This window comes from Lemur catta, chromosome 26 (assembly GCF_020740605.2).
Source record: "Lemur catta isolate mLemCat1 chromosome 26, mLemCat1.pri, whole genome shotgun sequence".
In the NCBI taxonomy this organism is placed as follows: domain Eukaryota; kingdom Metazoa; phylum Chordata; class Mammalia; order Primates; family Lemuridae; genus Lemur; species Lemur catta.
This window is the reverse complement of record NC_059153.1, coordinates 8,556,301-8,578,336: the sequence shown is the minus strand read 5'-3', so window position 1 is coordinate 8,578,336 and position 22,036 is coordinate 8,556,301. Positions and strand designations below refer to the sequence as shown.

Genomic DNA, 22,036 nt, shown 5'->3' with positions numbered 1-22,036 from the left:
TAAATATCTGCGTTTACGTAAATCAATTTTTCTCATTGATATTTTATGATTATAATCACCAGAATTATAAAATTATTATTTTTCTAACTTCAAAAAATTATGAACTATAAATACAGATAAATAAAGATGAAGTGTGCACATGGACATAAGCAAAAAAACAGCATTCTTGGCTATTCTGATATCTACGAGATTTATATCTTTGTGCCCACATTTAGGGACACGAACTACAGAATATAAGAAAACTTGTAATATGGTGTCAAAAATGCGAGGGATTTTTAATATAATCTCAATTAGTTCCTCTAATTCACTTGCAGAAGATTTTCCAGCAGAGAATAGGAGGAAAAAGATACACATTTGCCCTAAATTTGTCTGTCTAAACATTGTTTTTCTTTTTTAGAGGATAAAGTACATTGCCTGTGAAGTCAATCTCCACCTTGCCATTTTCTCCTGATGAATAACTTGTTCCACAAACAGATCTAATACAGGGTCACATCTGCAAAGCATCCTATCAACTATGCAGGCACATGCTTAGCATCGAGGATCTCTAAATGACACCTGGGAACTCTGGTTAACTACAGCCATGGGCATTCAGTCCAAAACACAGGGTCTGAGCACATTTTCAAGGCCAAACACCTACTCTCCTTTCAGAAGAAAGACAATTTCTATGGCTTTGTTCATGAGATAGCTAGTTGAGAGATGCGTATCTCAACTCAACCACGTGCTACAGCATTCCCATGTTCCACACATGGCTTGGCGCTTGGAAGTCAAGAGCAAAGGAATTTTTATTTTCCCCCTGATAAGTAGTCCATAAAACCACACACACACACACACACACACACACACACACACACACACACACACACATTATCCTTTTGCAGCAATTCACAGGCTGCCCCTTTGAAGAATTACGTTGGAGTTAAGGTATTGCACCACTTGCATTTTCCTAAAAGCCTTGACTATTCCTGACCCCCCCCCATCCTGCCCCCAATAAAAGTGGGTTTTAGGCTTGCACTTGGGAGGGCCACCATCTCAGCCTTGGGTCTGGCATTTAGCATGCTTCCATATAGTGGGCATCACACCCAGCTCTAGTGATCATTTTAAAGAGCAGCTTGTTTCCTCAGGAAGCTTTTGTGGTTGACCAAGAGATACGTTACTGTTCGCAAACACCCACTTGCTTTGTGTGGTTCTTCAAACTAAAAAAAACAGTTCTTATAGTCTATAATTTCTCCTCACTTCTCTTTTTCATGATGATTCTTTGCAGGGACATAAATTCCCTAAAGCCTCCTTATCCATGTATGGCTGAAAGCTGTAGACATGAGTTATTTCTAAAATTACAGATAATGTCTTGTGCAAGCCCCCAAGGCTGGGACCCATGTTGCAGGCTAGATTTTGTTGTGACTCTCAGTAGGAAAGTGTCCTTACACAGGGACCTCTCATTCTGATCTCCCATGCTTGGGCTGGCCTGATACCTTATTGAGGCGTCTTATTTCACATTCTAAATGTTCCTTCTTCTTGTTTGCAAGAGCATTTTTTTCCTTCAAAAGCTTATTTTCTTTCTTCAATTCATGCAATTCTTCATTTAGGCTTTCCTTTTCCTTCTGAGGTAAAGAGCAAGAAAATAAAATCAAACTCAGTAAATGTCAAATGCGATATTGTAGAAAAAGCGATATATCAGCTGCTATGGTAGATTGAGAGGGTCACCCTTCTGAGATATAAAAATAACATAACCTGCAAGATTTTCACTTAACATTCCATTTGAGCAATATCCTTTGGGTGAAAGACAAGGTTAGGATTGAAGAAATCTTTCTTTTATCAAGACTTAGTGGAGTAGCTTAGAAGTTTTGTGACCCTAGGAAAAAAATCAAGATCCCCAAATCTTACTTTCAATAGTCAAATAAATGGGTCTGCAGAATAAACAAGTTCCCAGATACTAAGTGATGGATAAGTGATTCAGAAAAGTAGTTGAAACTCCTAAAAAGAAAAAAACTGTCATTGCAACAAAATAATACTCTATCTGAAAGCTCAATCCTGCAACACTCTGTACTAGAGAGTGGGAGAAGACAATAATTTTTGGGCAAACAAGACCCTTCACTATAGGTAATTATTCAGAGCACTGCATTGTTGTGATTATTATTTTTAAAAGTAGAAATCAACTAGTTCAATTGCCACCACTGTTCCATTTTTTAGATCTTTATCAAGAAGTCTAGTGTACTAAATGACTGAAGGTTAGCTGCTTAGACACTAACAGGCTCTGGATTCAGACAATGTCCCCTATCTCTTAATTTTATATGCCAGATAGCAAATGTTTTGTCAAGCAAATTGGATTCTTAAGGAGATTGAGATTTTAACCAGGTAAAATAAATATTGCAGAATTTAGGCAACTCGAGATAAGAAAATAGCTAATACATGTGTTAAAGTACGTTATTTTAGTAATTGATCTTTCCCAACGCAACTATTAAATTTTGAAAATCCACTTTAGGTAATTCATTGTCATTAAAAGTGCAAACATTTTTTATTTGCTTTTAATTAAACAGCATGGGCCTCTAGACTTAGAAAATGAACCAATCATTTTCTAATTTAAGAGAAAATTATTCTAACTAGAAAACGGTCCCAACTGCACAGGGAAACAATTAATTACAAAGATTCCCGGTCAGGGTGTGATTGGAAAAGGAGACGCCGGCTACCTGGCTGAAAGGGAGTCGCCAACATCCGTCTTCCCTCCTCGCTGCGGCAAACACGTCCCCGCCGGCCGGAGCCCCTGGGCCGGCACGTGCCGCGCTGGTCTTAGGCCACCGCCACCGCCTCGCAGCGTCAGGGGCCGGACGCCACCGCGGAACAGCCACCCTTGCGTTTTCTCTTACTTGGAGGCCGCTAGAATTTAAGGCTTCCTCCTCCCCAGTTTCTACGCTATTCAGGAAGTCCAGTAATTGAAAGTAAAACCAGGGGAAAAACAAAAGGATTTCAGTAGAAACTGCCGTCTCAATCGTCTCTACCCAGGTCGCGGCAGGGACTGCCGGAGGCTCAGCATCCGGGCACCGGGTTCGAGTCCCCCTCCGCGCGGGTCACCCTCCGCAGCCTCGGCCTCCTCGTCGTTCCTGCGGCAAAAGTCACATTTCCCTCCCAGGCGGGCTGAGAGCGCTAAAGGAGACGATGAGGCCGAAGTGCTTCTAAAAGTGTTGTTTTTTATGATTACAAACGCATTACCTGTTTGTAAAGTCTCTGTAAGCTGTTCTGTACGAATACGAGGCATTGCTATATTATTATTAACGCCAGTAATAAAAATAATAACTATGAATAAAAGGAAAAGTAACTTTCGCGGAGCCCGAAGCCTCCCGGGGTCCGGCGCCCTCCCGGCGGGCCCGCGGCCGACCGCGCCTGCGCACGACGCGGGCCGAGCCCGGCGCCTCCCCCGCCCTCCCTCGGCCCCCCCGCGCGCGCGCCGGCGTCGCCCTGACGGGGTTTCCACAGGAAGCCCCGCTCCGACCGTCCGGCGCCCGCCCACCTCCTCGCGCGGCGGGTTCCGGGCGGGGCCGCGCGGCCCGTCGCCGTCTCTCGGGCGCTGCTGCCGCCGCCGCTCCCCGTCCGGTGCGCCGAGCCGTCCTTCCGCGGCGTCCAGTTTCGTCCTCAGCTCCGCGACCTGGGGAGGCGTTCACAGACGGTCGCCGCCGAGCCCGCGCTCGCGGCGACGGACACGCCCCGTCCCCAACAGGCGGGATTCGGCGCCTGAGGGAGACGGTCCGCGGCGCGGCCTCGCCCTGTCCCCGCACGGCCTCGCGCTTCCCGCCTCCCCGGCTCAGCCCGCGGGGTCGACCGCCGGGGCCGCGTCCCCAGGTTGGTCACGCTGCTCTCGGCGCTCGAGGCGGCCTGGCACGGTCTGGGAAAGGCAGCGGGCGTCGCGGCCGGCGGAACATGCCCGCACGGAGAGAGACGGGCACGGCCTTTAATCCGACGCCCCGCGGGACGGAGCGACGGGTCCGGAGCCCCCCAGACGGCGCCGCCCCCGGGACGCGCGCGAACTCCCGCCCCGCGGACGCCGCACCTTTCAATTGAGCACTCGCGGGCATCGTGCTGGGAAATAAAGGGACAAATGCTGCTCTTCCTCACGTGTGGTCGAGTTTCCTTTATATAGGGGAACTCGCTTTCCCTTTTGGAGGACAGAATGATTGTAAGTTATAAATTGCCTTTGACCTATGAAAGGAGATTTTGTCCAAAAAGTTCCTTCCTCACCAGAGCAAAAGCTCCTTGACGGCAAATGTGCTTTAGAGGGAAGAGGGGGGGCCCCGTTTGTCCTCCCACTTTGGCTGTCGCCACCGTTTGTTTCCATGGAGACCAGCTTTTGCTCTCTAATTGATTGATTAGAGCTAGACTTGCCTAGAACCGTGTGAACTTTAAACGTCTCTCGCTGCACCTGTAACTTGGGCGCTGATGGCTGCAGATATCGACAGCACAGCTGAGGCCGGACTCTCGATGGACCGTGATAAATGGGCGATAAATGGGCGTAAAAATCCCGAGATGCTGCTGGGGGCTATTTTTAGCACATTTCTGTAGCCCCCTCAAGATAATTCGCTGATGCTGATCGTTAATCTTCAATACCTACCGAGAGGCCAACAACGTACTCAGCACCCCTCCCTCGCTTTTCAGCCATCAGCTCCTGCTGGTGAGTCCTCAGGCTCTTGGCTCCACCAGGGCGATTGGTTTCAAGAAAAGACCAAACAGAGGCGCTTACCTTTCTTTCATACAACTTTTTCATACTTCTAAATTGCTGATCCCATTGCTGGTTAACTTCCAGGAGCTGAAATGATTAAAATTTGATGAATCAAAAAAAGAATGCCCGCCCATCTGGAAATTTGGCTACAATGAAATCACTTTGTGACCTTACTGAGATTTTTTTGGAAACCATGAGTGAGGATGAGATTCCTTCCATCAAGTTCTGATTGGGCGAGGATAATTTAATTGGACACACTCTCACTCTCGTTAGAATCATCTTTTAGGAATTGATCCATGTATGAACAACTATTAAGTCTTAGATGTATCCTGACAAGTCAGTTGAACAGTTTATCAGCAACTATTAACTTTTCTTAGGTATTTGAATTTTCGTCTTCTTTGTTTAATCCAATCAGAATCTGGTAAAAATCTATAAGAAATGATAGCTTTCTGTAAGATTTATTAATGTATGAAGGGTCTTCCTCCAAACCTTTCCATATTGGTCTATGTGTTTACACTGATCATTGTAATGAAATATTTTCTCCAGTTCTTTTAAAGCAAAATTTATATTAACAAATCCTAGACTCCATTAACTGATAATCATTGGCTTGGAATAATGTGCTTTAAAAGATTAACACATGATTTGTGATATATGCTCAAATGGATATCACCTTTTTGAAGGTATAGATTTCAAGGAATAACAGTTTCATCCTAAGAAAATATTTAGAAAAATGTTAGGCAGCAAACAATTTAAGGATCTTAAAACTATCTGCTAATTAGAAGGTAGAAAGAACACTGATCTGTGTTTTAGTATTTTTGTAGGGGAAGCTCACAGCTTCCTACATTAAGAGAAATTCCAGCACTTATCAATATGGAACAGACACTGAGAAGATAAGTCGCGTGACTAAAAAATATCAAGGCCTTCTCCTAATTAAAGGACAAAATACCTAATCCAGAGTGGCAGTTACTAGATACATCTTACACTGTAAATAGATATGGTTATTTAGCATAAGACTATTTAATATTACTATATAAATATACCTGATCTGCTGGCATTTTAGGGATTCACATTTCTATGCTATAGTAACATTACTCTGCCATAGTTCAGTAATTTTCCAGATGGGCACAATATTCAATGCAGTATCAAAGAGGAATAGAAGGCAGTATAGAAGAAATGAAAGATGTATTAAATAATACATAGAATGGGTTAGAAAAGAAATTACAAAATTACAAGTCAACTGTACTTATGAAGCCTTTGACAGTTTGAGTTTCAAGGTGTGTCAAGTTGCAAGGCATAAACGGTACAGGTGATAAGCTCACGTGGTCCATGTGAAAGAAAGATCTAAGTTTTCAGAAAATTAGTATTATAATTACCAGATTTATGTCTTTGTTATTTCTCATTCATCATTGCACAAACACTGAGAGACCAAATACAAGATATGTGGGTGAATAAGAAAAAGGCACTTGCTTTCAAAATGTGCAGACTAGTATCCTAGAGATAAATATTGTGGCCTGATAAAAATAAAAAGCACGAGGTGCTACACTATTTTATTCTGAGTGTTAATCTACGACACATGTGGTTTCAACTAATATTTCTAAATTACCTCTTTTCTCTGTTTTTCCAAGCACCTTATCTTTTGTTCAAGAGAATTTGTCAAGTTCATTCCTCTTGATGATTGAGCACACTGAAGACAAAGAAAAAAAGAAGATTGAAACAAAAGTCTACAAAATAAGCAGAAGAAATACTGTCCTTCACAAACCTCATGCATTTGGCTAACTCTCATGTTGTGATTTATAAAAATATCTGATTCTAGCAGTAAAAATCCTCACACTCTAAGTCCTTCATAGTAACTTGTTGATGAATCAGCTTCATATTATATTTTAAACTCCTTTATATGGATTAGTTACCCAAATAATTCTCTAATAAATTATAAGTGTATCTATATACTGTAATGGGCAAGCCAGAGATTAGAATTTAAAATTTCATGAATTTGGATTTCAATCTTTTCCCAAAAAAATGACAATTCAGAGTATGATGGCTTATAGAAATCAGGTAAGTTTCATGGGTACATTTTAGGCATTTACATAGAATATATTTCTAAAAAGTCATTTTTTTTTTAATTTTAATTTTTATCTTTTTTTTATTTCAGCTCATCATGGGGGTACATAAGTTCAGGTCATATACATTGTCCATGTCCCGCCCTGAAAAGCCATTTTTATAGTTGTGCCCATGAACATGTATGTGAGTGAGATTCTGAAGAGTAGCCTTAGCAAAAGTCAGAGGAGTGATAGAACCATCAAGAATAAAGAACACATACAGGTAAAATGTGGCAAGTTGATTCCAGAACTAAATAAGTTAATTACTTTGATTGCAAATGTGGTGGTTCACACTTGTAACCTAGCACTAGCCTGGGCAACATCGTGAGACCCTGTCTCAAAAAAAAAAAAAAAATTAAAAACTATAGCAGTGCATAGTGGCACATGCCTGTAGTCCCAGCTATTCTGAAGGCTAAGGCAGGAGCATTGCTTGAGCATGGGAGTCCGAGGTTACAGTGAACTATGATTAGGCCACTGCACTCTAGCCTGGGTGACAGAGGGAGACTCTGTCTCTAAAAAAACAAAAACAAAACAAACAAAAGAAAAAAAGCACCCAAAACCAAACCAAACCAAACCAAAAATACTTTAATGACCATGACACAAATATGTTATAGAGGTGGGCATAGATTATCTGGTACCATGTAACTTTAGTCAGCTCCTTGAATAAAGCCACTAGATTACAAATTTAGATTGATAATAAATTATTGGCATAATGAAAAAGTTAACCACCTTTCTTTTTAGACGTATTTTTTTCAGAAGGGGGAGTATTCATTTAAAGAAAGCTCAAAAGCTCTGGAAACCACCATCTGCCTAAATTGCCACCAGCAACCTTGCTCACAGCACCCTCAAACTCCTGGGCTCAAGTGATCCTCCTGCCTCAGCCTCCCAAGTAGCTGGGACTACAGGCATGCGCCACCATGCCCGGCTAATTTTTTCTATATATATTTTTAGTTGTCCAGCTAATTTCTTTCTATTTTTTTAGTAGAGACGGGGTCTCACTCTTGCTCAGGCTGGTCTCGAACTCCTGAACTCGAGCCATCCTCCCTCCTTGGCCTCTCAGAGTGCCAGGATTACAGGCGTGAGCCACCGCGCCTGGCCAGTGTTTTTTTCTTGTTGTTGTTTTGGTTTTTTTTAACCTTCATAACTAATTTTCTCTGGAAGAAAAGTGTAAAATGTTTGACCCTTGATTTTTATTTTATAAACAAGAATTACTGAAAAGCTAGTTACTAAATCTGCAAGAGAATCTATTTGTAACTGTAGGAGTACTAAATTCTGAAACTCAGAAGTACGCTCAGGTATAAGCGGGAGAGGAAAGGAGGGAGGGAAGGTAGACGGCACAGTGAATCGGAATGGCCCGTAAGCCGTGAATGTGTCACCAGGAGTTTCACTGGCGATTAAGCAACATTTTACTCTGGTTCATATGTCTCAGGTGTGTATTAAAATGAAGTGAAATAAATCAAACACAAAGGTTTGTGGTCACTTTTCATTTGTATTTACTTTGCTTTCCAGTTGCTAATGAAGGTAACTAATAAAGATTTTTAGTCACTGGTTCTAGTAAGCATCTGCTTACAGAGCAATTATTCCCTGTAAATAATTCCCTATGATTACTCCCTGTGAAGTATAATCTGTGTTCAAAGTAGCTGGGCATTCCTTTCTCTACCATAACAGCCATACCAACTTCTAGTATATTTAAGGTCTGACACTACTACATTAAATACCTAAATGAACAAAAGAGTTCCACCTGGTTTCCCATTAGACCTTGATTATCTCAAAAAAAAAAAAAAACTTTAAGAAAGCACTTTACTTCCTTCATTATTAGCAAGTATCTATTGCAATAACTGAAGAAGAATACTGATATCAGTTGTAAATATGTAAAAATTTTACTGTAGATACTCTATTGCTATAATATGTTCTATTTCTAACCAGACCAATATTCTTTTTACATTTTATATTGAACTAAATTCCTATAAATCAAGAGCAAAATATGGAACCCATGGAGTTGGGAGGCCAAAAGTAATTTTGACAAATTTAATCCTCTCATTTTGTAAAAGAAGAAACGTAGCCCAGAGAGGGTAAAGGCAATGCACCAGTTACCCAGATACTTTTTCTGTGTTAAATAACATTGATTAAAAATATAGAGCACATCTTAGCTAAAAAAAAGCAAACTAGCTGTTTCTACTCCTATTAATCAATGCGCAATTAACTGCGAGGAATGCTACCGATGCCAGGTGTGCTCAATTCATCCCCTAGAAATGTGTTCTTACCTCTGCATGCTCCATAGAACTTTCCACAGCACTCATTCTAGAAGTTTCCTGTACAAGATGTGCCATGGAAGCCGTTTTTCCTGGAATCTTGGAAAGCAGTGGGAAAAAAAGGGGAAAAAAAGTCTCTTATGGTATCTTTTAGGGTGAGAGCAAATACACAAAATTTAAAAAACATGCTCCGCAGTTAACTCATGATAGAAGATAACAGCAATAGGTTTTCATTAAAAATAAACAGAAGTAACTCTGGATATGAGTTACACAAAATAAGATTATAAGCACAGTAGCTGTGATTTTAACTTTTCTTCTCTTCCAAATAGGGATTTCCCAGGATGTCTCAAATGGGCAGGCTCTGACTAAGACCTGCGGCAGTTCAGCCTTGCTCTGGTATGTAAATCATCATTCTTCCTTTACTGGCAGTTTCTCCCACTGGAGGGAGGAAGTTCACCACCGCAGAAAGCCTGGGCAATCCAAGTCTTTCCTCAGTAGTCGAACTGCTATAAATTCATTGTGCTTCCCAGAGCAGTTAGGTAACTGTTGACTTTTTGACAGCTCGGTTACTTGTTTCCCTAATCGCAAGGTTTTCTGGCAATGCCTTCTAAATATGAGTTTAGATTTGTCGAACTTAATGAGTCATCCATAATTCTGTAAGTGCTACCAGTTCTTATGCACCTAAAAGAGAAAATAATTTATTGCAGAAAAAAAAGGCCATTGTTTGCTAATCTCATCTTCTTTATTGGCAGAAAGGTTAAACTTGGCTTTCAAGTTTAAGACTCTCTTTGGGCTGGGCATGGTAGCTCACGCCTGTAATCCTAGCACTCTGGGAGGCCGAGTTGGGCGGATCCTTTGAGCTCAGGAGTTCAAGACCAGCCTGAGCAAGAGCGAGACCCCATCTCTACTAAAAAGATAGAAAGAAATTAGCAGGACAACTAAAAATATATATAGAAAAAATTAGCCGGGCATGGTGGCACATGCCTGTAGTCCCAGCTGCTCGGGAGGCTGAGGCAGGAGGATCGTTTGAGGTCAGGAGTTTGAGGTTGCTGTGAGCTAGGCTGACGCCACAGCACTCTAGCCCAGCCAACAGAGAGAGACTCTGTCTCAAAAAACAAACAGACAGACAAACAAAAAAACAATTCTGTGTTTCTATGTTCCTGTCTTCACCGTGGCATCCACAGAACCTCGGCCACAGGCTGCCTGGCCCACACCAGGTGCTCAACACATTTTGCTGAATGAACATATGGATGACTAGCTGAATACCCAGGCACCCAATTTATAGACTTTTGGCTAGTGTGCCTGTGTGTTTACTTCCTGCTGGTTTCTTGGTCTGTTTTGGGGATACACTTGAGCCGAGAAGGAGTGACATGGCCTTAAGGCAGTATTCAAAACTACGGTGGGAATCAAATTGCTCATTCAGAGTTCTAAAAGTAAAAGTTCCAGCTCACACAGGGTCTGACTTTAGGGGATGGAAGCAGAAATTTCCTGGAGATTGACACTTTATCAACACTAAAACTGCTCATTAGAGAAGGAAAAAAAACCCGGCCCAAACCTTTGAATTGCAAGAACTAGTGTTTTCAAAATTTTTTTTTAAAAATTTAAAAGTTAATTCCTTTTGTTAATTCCTTTTGAGCAAGAGTCTGTCTAAAAAACAAACAAAAAAAAAGGTGGGGTGAAGGGAGAAGAGTACTGCCTGAATGTCGCTCAGTCCTCATGAGGAGACTAAGCCCTACCCCCCTGCTTGTAGGGACTCATCCATCGCCTGTCGAACTGCCCAGATTGAATCTCAAAGACCAGAGCCAGCTTCAGCCTTCCTCCCTGGGTTAAGTCCAGGAAAGGTGCGTCTTGCAGAGAATTTCCCAATTTCCCCTCACCGGCGGGATGCACAACTGTGATGGGGCCTAGTGACACGTCCAGGTAGAGAGGTCCTGCGACAACTCACCCCCCAGAGTGGTGTGGAAGTAGAGCCAGACATTTCCTGTGTTCCTGGGAAAGGATGCAGAAGTGGCTAACTGAGGTTGAGTGGATTTGAGGAAGGCTCGACATCAAATTGAACATAAAGTAGCACGGACCCAAGGTCAGGAGATGTGCTGGAAGCTTAAGTGGCTGCTACCGAGGAGAGAGACTGATAAAAAGACCACCAGGGTAGATTACATCTGTGCCAATGGCAGTGTCACACGATACGTTATTGAAACCCTGACGCCTCCACACTGAAGTTGCCAGAAAAGTACAGGACATCTAGATAAATTTGAATTTCTTATAGACAACAATTTTTTTTTTGTAGACGTATGTCCCATGCAACATTCTGTTGTTTATTCATTGCCTACAATGGGCGTGAATTACTTTAGAAAGAACTAAAGATACTTTTAAACAGAAGTATAAATTATTTCATTTTTTTATGCCAGCCACGCTGTCAATCTACTCATTAGATTTTTTTGTAATAATCACTAAAGATGGTTTCTACTCAGGAGGACCATGGAGTCTGAGTTCCTGTTGTTAATTTAGGATGCATTTCTAGAAGGTGGTTCACAAAATTCCTAGTGTGAGCTTACCCTTGCATTTTATTTGCTTCTTTGAAGCACCGTAGACATCCAGCTCCTCAAACAAGAGGAAGTTCAAAGTCAAACAACTCCTTTAATCAGTACAACCTGTTTTCTTTTCTTAAAACAAAACAAAACAAAACAGAAACAGCAACTACACAAAAACAGCGTTTGGGCTGATTTTAGTAACCCGATTTGAATGGGTTTACTCAAACTGGGTTACTTCCTCCCGAGGAAAGAGTTGTCACTGTGTTCAACATTCTTTCTAATAGCGTGATCTCTTCCTCGTTCTCTTGTGGTCACAGCTGCCGGAGCACTTTCAGCTGGAAGGTGCCGAGTGCTGAAGGAGCTCTTTAGTGACAGGAAGTGACTGGGGGAGAGAAGGTTTATACGGCTCCACTTCAGGTGACAAGGAAGTACGAGACTGACTGTAAATGATTTGGGGACTGTCCCCACAGATTCTTCTCGGTGAGTAAACTATGGAAGGGCACATTGAGACGCAGCGGAAGGAAGGCATTCTCTCTCTTACCTTTGCAGAACAGGAACTTCTGCAACTCGGCCCGTCCTCCGTGGTGACCCGCTTTGCACCAGAAGCATTTCTCTCAATCAGAGCCCGAATCTGGCTGTCCAGTTCCAGGCTTTCACACCTGCCCAGGGGGACACGGGAAAGTCACATTTTACAAAGGTGATCACAAATTATGCAAGGGTGGAGTGAGCTCATGAATGACACGGAGGTGTTATTTGTGTCGGATACCTCTCTAGAAGCTCCCAGACTCTGACCTTCTTTTGTTTTCATTAGTTCGTGACATAAAAGCCCTTCGAAAGAGTATTAGAGCTTGATTTTCCCTTACTTGCACACTTACGCAAAATGGGAAAGGAGGACGCAGACAAGTTTAGAGATTTCCATAGTATAACAATGACAAGAACTGAGCACCCACAGTGAGCCAGGTACTTTAATACATTTTTGTTATTCAATGGGTACAACAACCCACTGAAGTAGTCACTGTCCCTGCATTTTACTTACTAACTTAGGTGAGGTCAACTGTGAAATATTGGCAAGCCAAGATCAAACTCAGATCTGTAGAATTCTATAGCCCGTGTTAACCATTTTTGTTGTGTATCTTCAATTAACCTGGGACCAAATCCCTAAGCAATTACTTGCTGCCAAATGGAAATATTATATTATAGCCGAAGAGTATCTGGCAGCTACCTTAAGGAGAAGCTAGCCCAGTGGCTTCATGTAGCTGAGAACCAGAGTGAACTGCTCACTGTCACTTAACCGCTCACTGGTAACACCGAGATTTAAACCAGATCTTCTCCTCCAATCAGATTTTTCTTTCCCTTTTTATCATGTTGGCATGACGGAGGAATTTTCTCATTAAAAACACAACTCACGAGAAAAATGCATTAATTGTGTCATTTTTTTATATACTCTGAATATAGCACTAAGACCTGAGGTTTGCAGTGGAATAGAGAAAGAGAAACACCCTACCAAACTTTTAAACACAAACAGAACCAGTCCTATATAATCCTTGCGTTAGTTCTAACATCATCCTCGCCCTGGGATGTGTTCCCTGAATCTGCCCGGCTGATGCAGCGAGAACTGTGACTGCAGTGGCCTGTGCTCTGGGCTCTGGCCTGAGCTCATCCTTATTTTTCAGCGAGGAGACTTGGGGGTCAGTGGGGCTAAGTGCCTGCTCCACCGTCACTCGTGATGGGCAGGGTGACGGTCACACTGAAGCCCGAGACTTTTCACTCTGTCCCTGGGCTCGCAGTGACGCTGGGAACCATAAATTCAGCAGGACCGTGGAGGGCTGTGTCACTTCCAAATAATTCATTTTAGATTTTCCATTTTGACAGGCCTTTCTGTTTAAAGAAAACAACCTGTTGGTGGCTCCAGCTGCAATGTAGGCGGCTTGTAAAGGCGATGTTAGGAGAAGCTTGAGAGAGAAGAGATGAGGGTCGGGAATCCACTCTTGCCCCTCCTTTCTGGAACTCCCCGGTTTTTAAAGTGGTGAGTTCTTGACCAGGATTCAGGGGGTCCGTGAATCATCACTAATGAAGCCAAATAAAAAATGTTATGTGCTTATTGTCTCTTTCTGAGGACAAGGTCTATAGTTTTTATCATGTTCTTGTCCTGCTTATAGGTTGGAACACACGGATCCAACTTTAGTTACTGTCATGAGGACTCCTTTAAAATCCAATCTCACTGTGGCTTTTTTTTTGATGTAAGAGTACACTTTAATCTTTCTTTCTTCCTTTCTTTCTTCCTTTTCTTTTCTTTCTTTTTCTTTCTTTCTTCCTTTCTTTTCTCTCTTTCTCTTTCTTTTTTCCATGGAGGAACTATAAAAATTCAGAAATAGATCTTTTAACCAAACACAGTTACTAAAATCTTCATTTGAGGGGCCCTCCTTACTAAATTGCAAGTGAACAGGGAATTATAGAAGCCATACCATTGGGCTAAGAGCTCGAGCTGAGAGTGACATTCGGTAAATCCCTGTTTGGCAAGTGGCTTATTCATGGCTTATTTTGAACTTATATAGACACAAACCTCCTTTGGTGCAATCCCTCCTTCCTGCCCTTCACTCACAGAATAAATCAACACAGAAAGTAAATATGAACAATATTAATATGAATTATATTTTACCAACAGGGTAGTTGGTTAAGCCAATTTGACACTGAAAATTTTTTTCAAAAAAACGTTTCCCTACGTGATCCATGACTGTGAGCTGTTTTTCCCTAGACTAACTCTGGGAAGTGACAATCTGCCCTGTCACCCCAGTGAGCAAGCAGAGAGGACAGGGGAAGACACATGAATGATTTGCAGGTATATTTGGAGCCCTCGTATGTTTATTACTTGTTCAAAAGCATCTGTACTTACAGGAGTCTCTAAAAAATTACCTAAAGGATGCAGCGTCTTTGAATGCCTTTATCAGGCTCATCCAGGGTTTGTTTATTTAAATTTTATTAGATGATTAGAGCCTAGGCATTGTTAACTTGTAGAATGCTGTCTGGGAGAAAAGATAACCTCAAAGGTTATGGTTTACTGCTGTGTAGGGCAGGTTTGTATCTAATCTAACCATCTTATTCTGACATTCCTTTACTGAATTGCCCCTAAGCACCCAGCTCTTCAAATGCTCCTTGAATGAGCCTTCTTATCTTTCTGGATACCTCATTAATGAATGAGTTCAATAAAATCTTAGACATATCTTCATTTCATGTTTGCATGAGGGTCATGTTTTCAACTTTTTGCAAACTGTTATGTTAAACACTTTGGACACTTAGAAGTACTTTAAGTGTTCAATTAGTACTTTAAGTTTGCTCCTGGCTATTTGGGGAGAAACAAATTACTTGATAAAGAAATTACTCTGTGTATGTGGGTTTTAAGTGATTAAGTTCAGGTATCTGAATTATTTTAGTAATTGCAAATATTGACAGATGTGGCTTAAAAAGGTAGTAGAAGAGAAAAAGTTTGCTCAGAGAATTTTTAAAGTAGCATTGTCCTTGGGCAAGAATGAATATTTCTAAAGTTTTACCCAAAAGTATGTGGTTTCATAATTTAAATAAATGTCTCAAAATTGTATTTTGCATGTCTGAAATGAAAGCCCAGAGAATGGGGGAATATTTCTTACAAACACGGACTCTGTCATTGCCCTCAAGGTGCATTCTTGGCTGGATCCCTGTGTATTTCCTCTTTGCTTTGTTGATGTGCCGGGTCGCTGTACTGATGCTGCACACCTGAGCCCAACTTCCTGCGTCTGTGCCCAGGTGGACGGTGCCGGCAGAGCAGCCAACTCGAAGCAGAGATGAAGTGCAGCTGCGGATGCTGGTGTGAACCCAGTGAGAGGTGAGCCGTGGACAAAGTTCTGTAAAAATCACATTCTTGGCTGAGCGCAGTGGCTCACACCTGTAATCCTAGCACTCTGGGAGGTCGAGGCGGGAGGATCACTCGAAGTCAGGAGTTCGAGACCAGCCTGAGCAAGAGCGAGACCCCGTCTCTACTAAAAAAATAGAAGAAAATTATCTGGCCAACTAAAAATATATATAGAAAAAAATTAGCCGGGCATGGTGGCACATGCCTGTAGTCCCAGCTACTCGGGAGGCTGAGGCAGGAGGATCACTTGAGTCCAGGAGTTGGAGGTTGCTGTGAGTGAGGCTGACGCCACGGCACTGTAGCCCAGGGAACAGAGTGAGACTCTGTCTCAAAAAAATAGATAAATAAAAATTTTTAAAAAAAGAAAAAAGAAAAAAAAAATAGTCCATTTGCTGTTAGAAATATTGCATCAATTCAATGCTGCCTCTAGAGGGCGCTCTGCATTCAGTTCCCATAGAAAGTTCCTGAAGGCCCCTTTTTCTGAAGGTTTTCATTTTGAATTTTGAGTTTAGGAAGGCGGGGGCTAGAGAATAGGTGGTGTCCATGTGAGTAATAATTATAGCTCATTTGTTTTATTTATTTTGAAACTCTTAATGAAAATTATTTCTTTTATTTTCTTTTGTTTAAAATATGGAACACTTCACAAATTCACGCTTCATCCTAGTGAGCATGCCAACTCCTGTGTATTCCATGTCTTGTTCCAGTGTTAGTGTCTGTGCTGCTGAAGTGAGCACAATTACTTCTTTTTTAATAAAGTTTTTTTGAGTTGCCAATAGTGTTGGACATTTATGTAATAGAGTTACATCAAACCGCTTAAGCAGAAGTTTTTCAGAAACAGTTCTAATAAATACATCGAGTTACCCCACACATGATAATAACCGATCATGATTTGATTCTGGGTATTTTGCACCACCTCTAGCAAAACTAGTGCGGGGAATCTGACAAAAAGTGGCTTGCACCCTATCACCCAGATGGAAAGACAGGGAACAGGCCCCCAGAGATCAGACATGACACTGTCATGTGTAAGTCGGTTTTACAAAAAATTGCAATAATTCGTGTTCTCTCTTGTCTTTTGTGATGTTCATAGGGATGTGAAATTGATGAGCCTGGAATTTCTTTTGTGACAGAAATTAGTAAATACTCAGAGAACTGATCAAATATAGGACACTTTCAACATCAAAATATATAATGATGAGAATGTATTGTAACTCATCAAATAGGAATCATTAATTTATATTGATGAAGAAAACTTCCAATACACATAAATGGGTATAAGACAAAGCTTTTCTTTACATTGAAATGCCTTACCAATAAATGTAGAGAGCATTATGGTATTAGAAAATCAGTATCTGACAACCATGATTAATAATTCAAATGAGAAATATCAATGGATGTTAAAACTGGTGGCTGAAAATTTGATGAGAGATGGGATATTTACATAACTCCATAGTCCCCCCCAAATACTTAGAGACAACTAAAGGAAATACTAAGAATAACTTCACGTTGGAGAATCTTGGCAGATACCACCTTGATCAAAGGATCGAGGTTAGAATCCCTTGTAATGGGAAAAATCAAAACTGTGACTATATGCATGACAAGACACATAGCTCCCCATCTGTGGTGTCCCTGCCAAAAATGCATAACCTGAAATTAACTACAAGGAAGCGTTTGCCCAAAACAAACTGAGAAACATTCCACAGAATATCAGGCCCATGGTCTTCTGGAGTGTTCTGGACATACAGGCCAAGACTGAGGAACTGCCCCAGATTTCAAGAGAATAAAAACGATGAAAACTAATGCAACGTATGATCCCGGATTGGATTCCTTTTTCTGTGGAGGACATTGACAGGATAATTGGCAGAACCTGAATGGGGTTTGAGTATTAGATGAGAGTACTGTATCAATCAACATTCACATTCTGATTCTGATGGCAATCTTGTGGCTGTATTGGACAGCGTCCTTGTTTGTAGGATATGCATACTAAGTCACCCAGTGATGACTTGCTTTCAAATGGCTGAGGAAAACATATTTTTGTACACTTCTTAGAAATTTTTGGTAAGTTTGAAAGTATTTTAAAAGTGAAAGAGAAAGTACTTAAAATACTAAGCTTAAAAAATGAGATCTGATTTGATCCTTGAATTATGCTCAAAGTAGAAATCACTTTATAAAAATGAAATTATTAATAGCATTTCATTATGTATCAGGAAATAAGATTCAGGGCAATAAATCTTCCTTGGGATTTGTGAAATTAGTACTAACCAAAGCAACTAAGATGATTTAGAGTTTAGTTTTGTTTTGTCTTTCCAAAAGGATGTGGAAGAAGAGCATTTGTGTGAATCAAATTACTTTGATGGTCTGTTCTAGCCCAAGGATTTCAGAAAATGAAGTGAATATTCCTGCCATAATACTTAAAGAGAAAACAAAATATGCAAACAAAAACCCCAAACCTTGAAAGGCCTTCACCTTTGCTCCGAGGGCTGGCATTTCACCTCCCTGTGGACTCCTCATAATCACCAAAAGGAATTTGAGGGCAAATTTAGAAACCTTGCTGAAAATATGTTAGCCCCCATGAAGGAGAAATGAGGATTGCTGATACTGTTCTTGTTTAATAAAGAGAGCCCTGGAACAAACGCAAATGCCGCATCAGTGAGCACCGGACTGCCACGATACAGATTCACTGCTATAAAAGTCATCTAATCTGTGGAAAGGACAGTTTCTTGCTGAATAAATACACATGTGAAACCATCACTAAGCTTATAGGCAAAGGCAGTTTAAACAATTGAATAAATATGAAAATGTCATTTAAAAAATAGATTCTAGAAAAGAATTAAAGGGTACAGATAACAGACATTTCTGGGTGAGTATAAATATTTGATTTTTCTTGGGGATTTGGGCTAGGAGAATTTTCATTCTTCTTTCTTTTATAAATTATTAGAAAGATAAACAATGATACTATTAAGGCTTTTCAAACCAAAATGCTAAAGCAAAAGAAAGAAACTGCAGGAGAAGTGCACAAGTTTATGGGAAGAGGCTGAAAGGTCGCACATGGCTTCATTGTAGAGAATTGCTTCAGAGAAAAAAACCAGAACAAATGGATTCGGTATTTGCAGCCTAAACTTTCAGTTGCAAAGAGAGTTACAAGGCATTGTAGATTATTTGCTTATGAAATTACCCTTACAGAGCTACATGGCAAAACTTTAAAATGACTAGATTTTATCATTCAATCAGCAAATAATTATTGAACACCTGTTTTGGGCCACATACTTTTCTTGGTGGTTGGCATATTCTTGTGTCAATGAACAAAACAGAAAAAAAATCCCTGATCTTTTGGAGCTTACATGTCAAAGTTTCCATTAAAAAAAAATGACAAAGACTGTAACATTATTCTGCCTCTGAACAAATCTATAGTGAATTTGCAGTCATGTTCTTTAATAAACATGTCTTAGAAGATCTAGTGAAAGTCAACTCAAGTATCAGGAAGATTAATTGCCTCTAGATAGAGTTAAAAACTAGTATATCTATTTGGAAAATATCAAAAGGTTCAAAGAGAGGGTTAACAAAATCATGGAACATGTATGGGCACAGCCCCTCCTCTCAAAGGTGACTGCTGTGGCCTGAGTTGTGACCCATGAGATCATCTACTGTTTTAGGTCGTAAAATACACATACAGCTCTGAGGTGTTTAAATATTTTTAATAAAAGTGAAGAATTACGGAGGGTAATGAGAAAGAGATCGTCTTTAACATGTAAATCTTTTAAAGAGATCTTTTGGAAAGAGTACAGATCCTCTTGGATGGCCAGAGATACAAAGTTGTAAAAAATTAAGAGGCAGTTTAGCGAAATTCTAAAACCAACCAACCAAGCAAACAAAAAACGTGAGAAAACCCAGATGGGGCATGGCGGGTCCAGCTGAGTGCTAAGAGAGGAGACAGATAGTTCAAAGGAAAAAAATACAAAACAGAAAAAATGAGACACAAAAATAGAAGATCGAGAGAAAAATCCAGAGAAAAGGACACCTGAGAAACACCATGGAAATGGGGGTGGCACCAGCTCAGGGAACAGGTGAGGGACGCATGTTGGAGCAAGGAGACGTCCAGGGATGTGCACGTAACACCTGCAGGGGCTGCGGCTTGCAGAGGTGCCTGTAGGGCTGGTTGTGACTGAACCGTGTTTTCATTTAAGAGCAAATGAAGCCAGGCATGAGCCTGTGAGAAAAGAATGTTTCTGTCCTTCTACTTGGAAATGCCATCGTCTGGCAGGAAAACAAGGACTCCAAAGGCCCCGGTTAGAGGAGGGGTCAATGGACGGGGAGAGGCGGCCGCGGCAACTGGCGACTTTCATTAGAGATTTCAACCCATGATTGGGCTTATCACTGAACTGATTTTTTTTTTTTTTTTTGAGACAGAGTCTCGCTCTGTTGCCCGGGCTAGAGTGAGTGTCATGGTGTCAGCCTAGCTCACAGCAACCTCAGAGTCCTGGGCTCAAGCGATCCTCCTGCCTCAGTCTCCCCAGTAGCTGGGACTACAGGCATGCGCCACCATGCCTGGCTAATTTTTTCTCTATGTATTTTTAGCTGTCCAGATCATTTCTTTCTATTTTTAGTAGGACACAGGGTTTTGCTCTTACTCAGGCTGGTCTCGAACTCCTGACCTCGAGCGATCCTCCCGCCTCGGCCTCCCAGAGTGCCGGGATCACAGGCGTGAGCCACTGCGCCCGTTGTGAACTGATTTTTATCTCCCCAACCCCCCACTCAGCTGGAACTGACGGTGTGTGACCAACTGCAGCAGCCAGGGAACAATGGCTCTGAGGAGAGAGAGTCACAACGTTCAGAGGGAGCGTCCTTTGGTTTCCTCAGGGAACACGGGAGGCCAAGGACACTTAGCTTTGCCAGGTGACGTGAGAGCCGGTCACTGTCAGGGGACCCACCCGAGCGTCCCACGCGGGCTGCCGTGTTGGGGGAGGGTTGGGACCTGGCCAAGCCCAGAGGGCCCTCGTGGGGGGGGCACATGCTGGGCAAGGGCGAACCTGTGTATAGGCTGGGGGCGACCTGGGAACAGTGTCCCTGTCCAAAAGCCACCGTCACAGGCAGGGCCGTCACCCGGCAACACCGGGATGGCATCTGGCACTTCGTTCGCTTGTGCGTCGGGGCGTCGTGAGCACTGTCGCTGGCGTCCTTTACCGCCCCGAATGGACTCAGTGTGCTGCCGGCGGTCCCTCTGGCTCTTGTTCTCACCCGGGTAGGTGACACCAGCCGCACCCGGGACTGCTGAGCGCCGGGTTCACCAGAACAACTGAAGAAGGGTTGTTTTTACACAGAAGACCCTACAAAAATTGCAAATTCCCTTTTGCATAGTCTCACATTAAGAAGAGGTCACCGGTCGGCCACGGTTTCTCAAAAACCGCGGGGGGCCCGCGGCCGTCTTTATTTAGACCCGATTTCTCAAATCTGTCCCTCGGTCGCACTTGCGAGGCTGCGGGGTTTTCCGCGCCTCTTAGCACCGCTTCTCATGTTGACACAGAGGTTTGGCCGTGGGCAGCTGTCACCGCCGGGCTGCGGGTCATAAAGAGACCCCCGAGCACACGCGGCCCGGCCACCAACCAGCTGCCGTCTGTTCCTAGGCTAGAAAGATCCGGTTCAGAGAGAACCGCGGCGACACTCCCTGCCGAAGCCATTGATCGCTGATCAGAGAGTCCCTGCCGGCAGTCAGGCACCTTGGCTGGCCTTTCCTCAACAGACATTTTTGTTTGTTTATTTTTATGTAAACTGCCTCAGAGAAACTTTTGTTTGCAGATTCCTGGAGCTCCAGCCCAGCCGGCCATCCGAGTCCTCCGTCCGCTCACAAGGCTGTGCTGGAAACTAACCTGTCACGGTGGAACTGAGCCCGAGGGAGGTGCCACAAAGTGAAACTGGCTTCTGGATCTGCCGGGTGAGAGTGAAAGTAAAGGTCACTTTTTGGTAAGCCGCTCTGAGTCTCAGTAAAAGCGGAACCCGGTGCAGGGGAAGAGGGTGGGAGTTGAAGGTCAGGGGGGAAATTTGGTGGCTACGGTGACTCCTGTGGCTTGTGGATGGACTCCACGCTGTGTCACCGGACGCTTCGATGAGTAGGGATGGGGAGGGGCAAGAAAGCAGGTTCTGAGGGGTGAGGAAAGTCAGGAAGCTTGATGATCAGACGTGCCGTGAGAGGGCACAGCGGGGTGGCCGTGCCCAGGCTTCAGTTAGTGCCTGGAGGGACCCAGCAGGGCTGGCCACGAAACCACAGGCGCTCCGTGCAGGACGGCCGGGCTCCCGTGGCTTGCGGTGGAACATCTGGTTACGGGGCATCGTTTTGTGTCTCATGTATTTAAAATTAGTTTCTAAGAATTATGTTGTGTGCCTTAAAGTCAAACAAACTCCCCAAAATAAAAGGCAATAGTTATTCTTTTTTTTTTTTTTTTGACAGAGTCTCGCCCTATTGACTGGGCTAGAGGGCCGTGGCGTCAGCCTCGCTCACAGCAACCTCAAACTACTGGGGTCAAGCGATCCTTCTGCCTCAGCCTCCCGAGTAGTTGGGACTACAGGCATGTGCC

The 22,036-nt window shown here is 42.6% G+C and overlaps 1 long non-coding RNA gene and 1 pseudogene across 12 annotated transcripts; one reads left to right on the top strand and one right to left on the bottom strand.

The window, feature by feature from the left end:
- The window catches only part of LOC123627702, a 33,617-nt pseudogene extending 27,232 nt beyond the window's left edge, over nucleotides 1-6,385 (bottom strand).
- On the top strand, nucleotides 3,511-21,426 carry LOC123627707. 12 transcript variants are annotated; one of them, XR_006731456.1, is made up of 8 exons: nucleotides 3,511-4,165; nucleotides 6,331-6,757; nucleotides 6,855-7,024; nucleotides 9,383-9,449; nucleotides 10,804-10,894; nucleotides 11,902-12,281; nucleotides 13,457-13,610; nucleotides 15,202-15,554. It is a non-coding gene; the product is annotated as an uncharacterized LOC123627707 (long non-coding RNA). The 12 variants fall into 12 exon arrangements; XR_006731453.1 differs by having other exon boundaries at nucleotides 3,511-4,657; XR_006731447.1 differs by having other exon boundaries at nucleotides 3,511-5,082.
- Nucleotides 21,427-22,036: the final 610 nt, after the last annotated feature.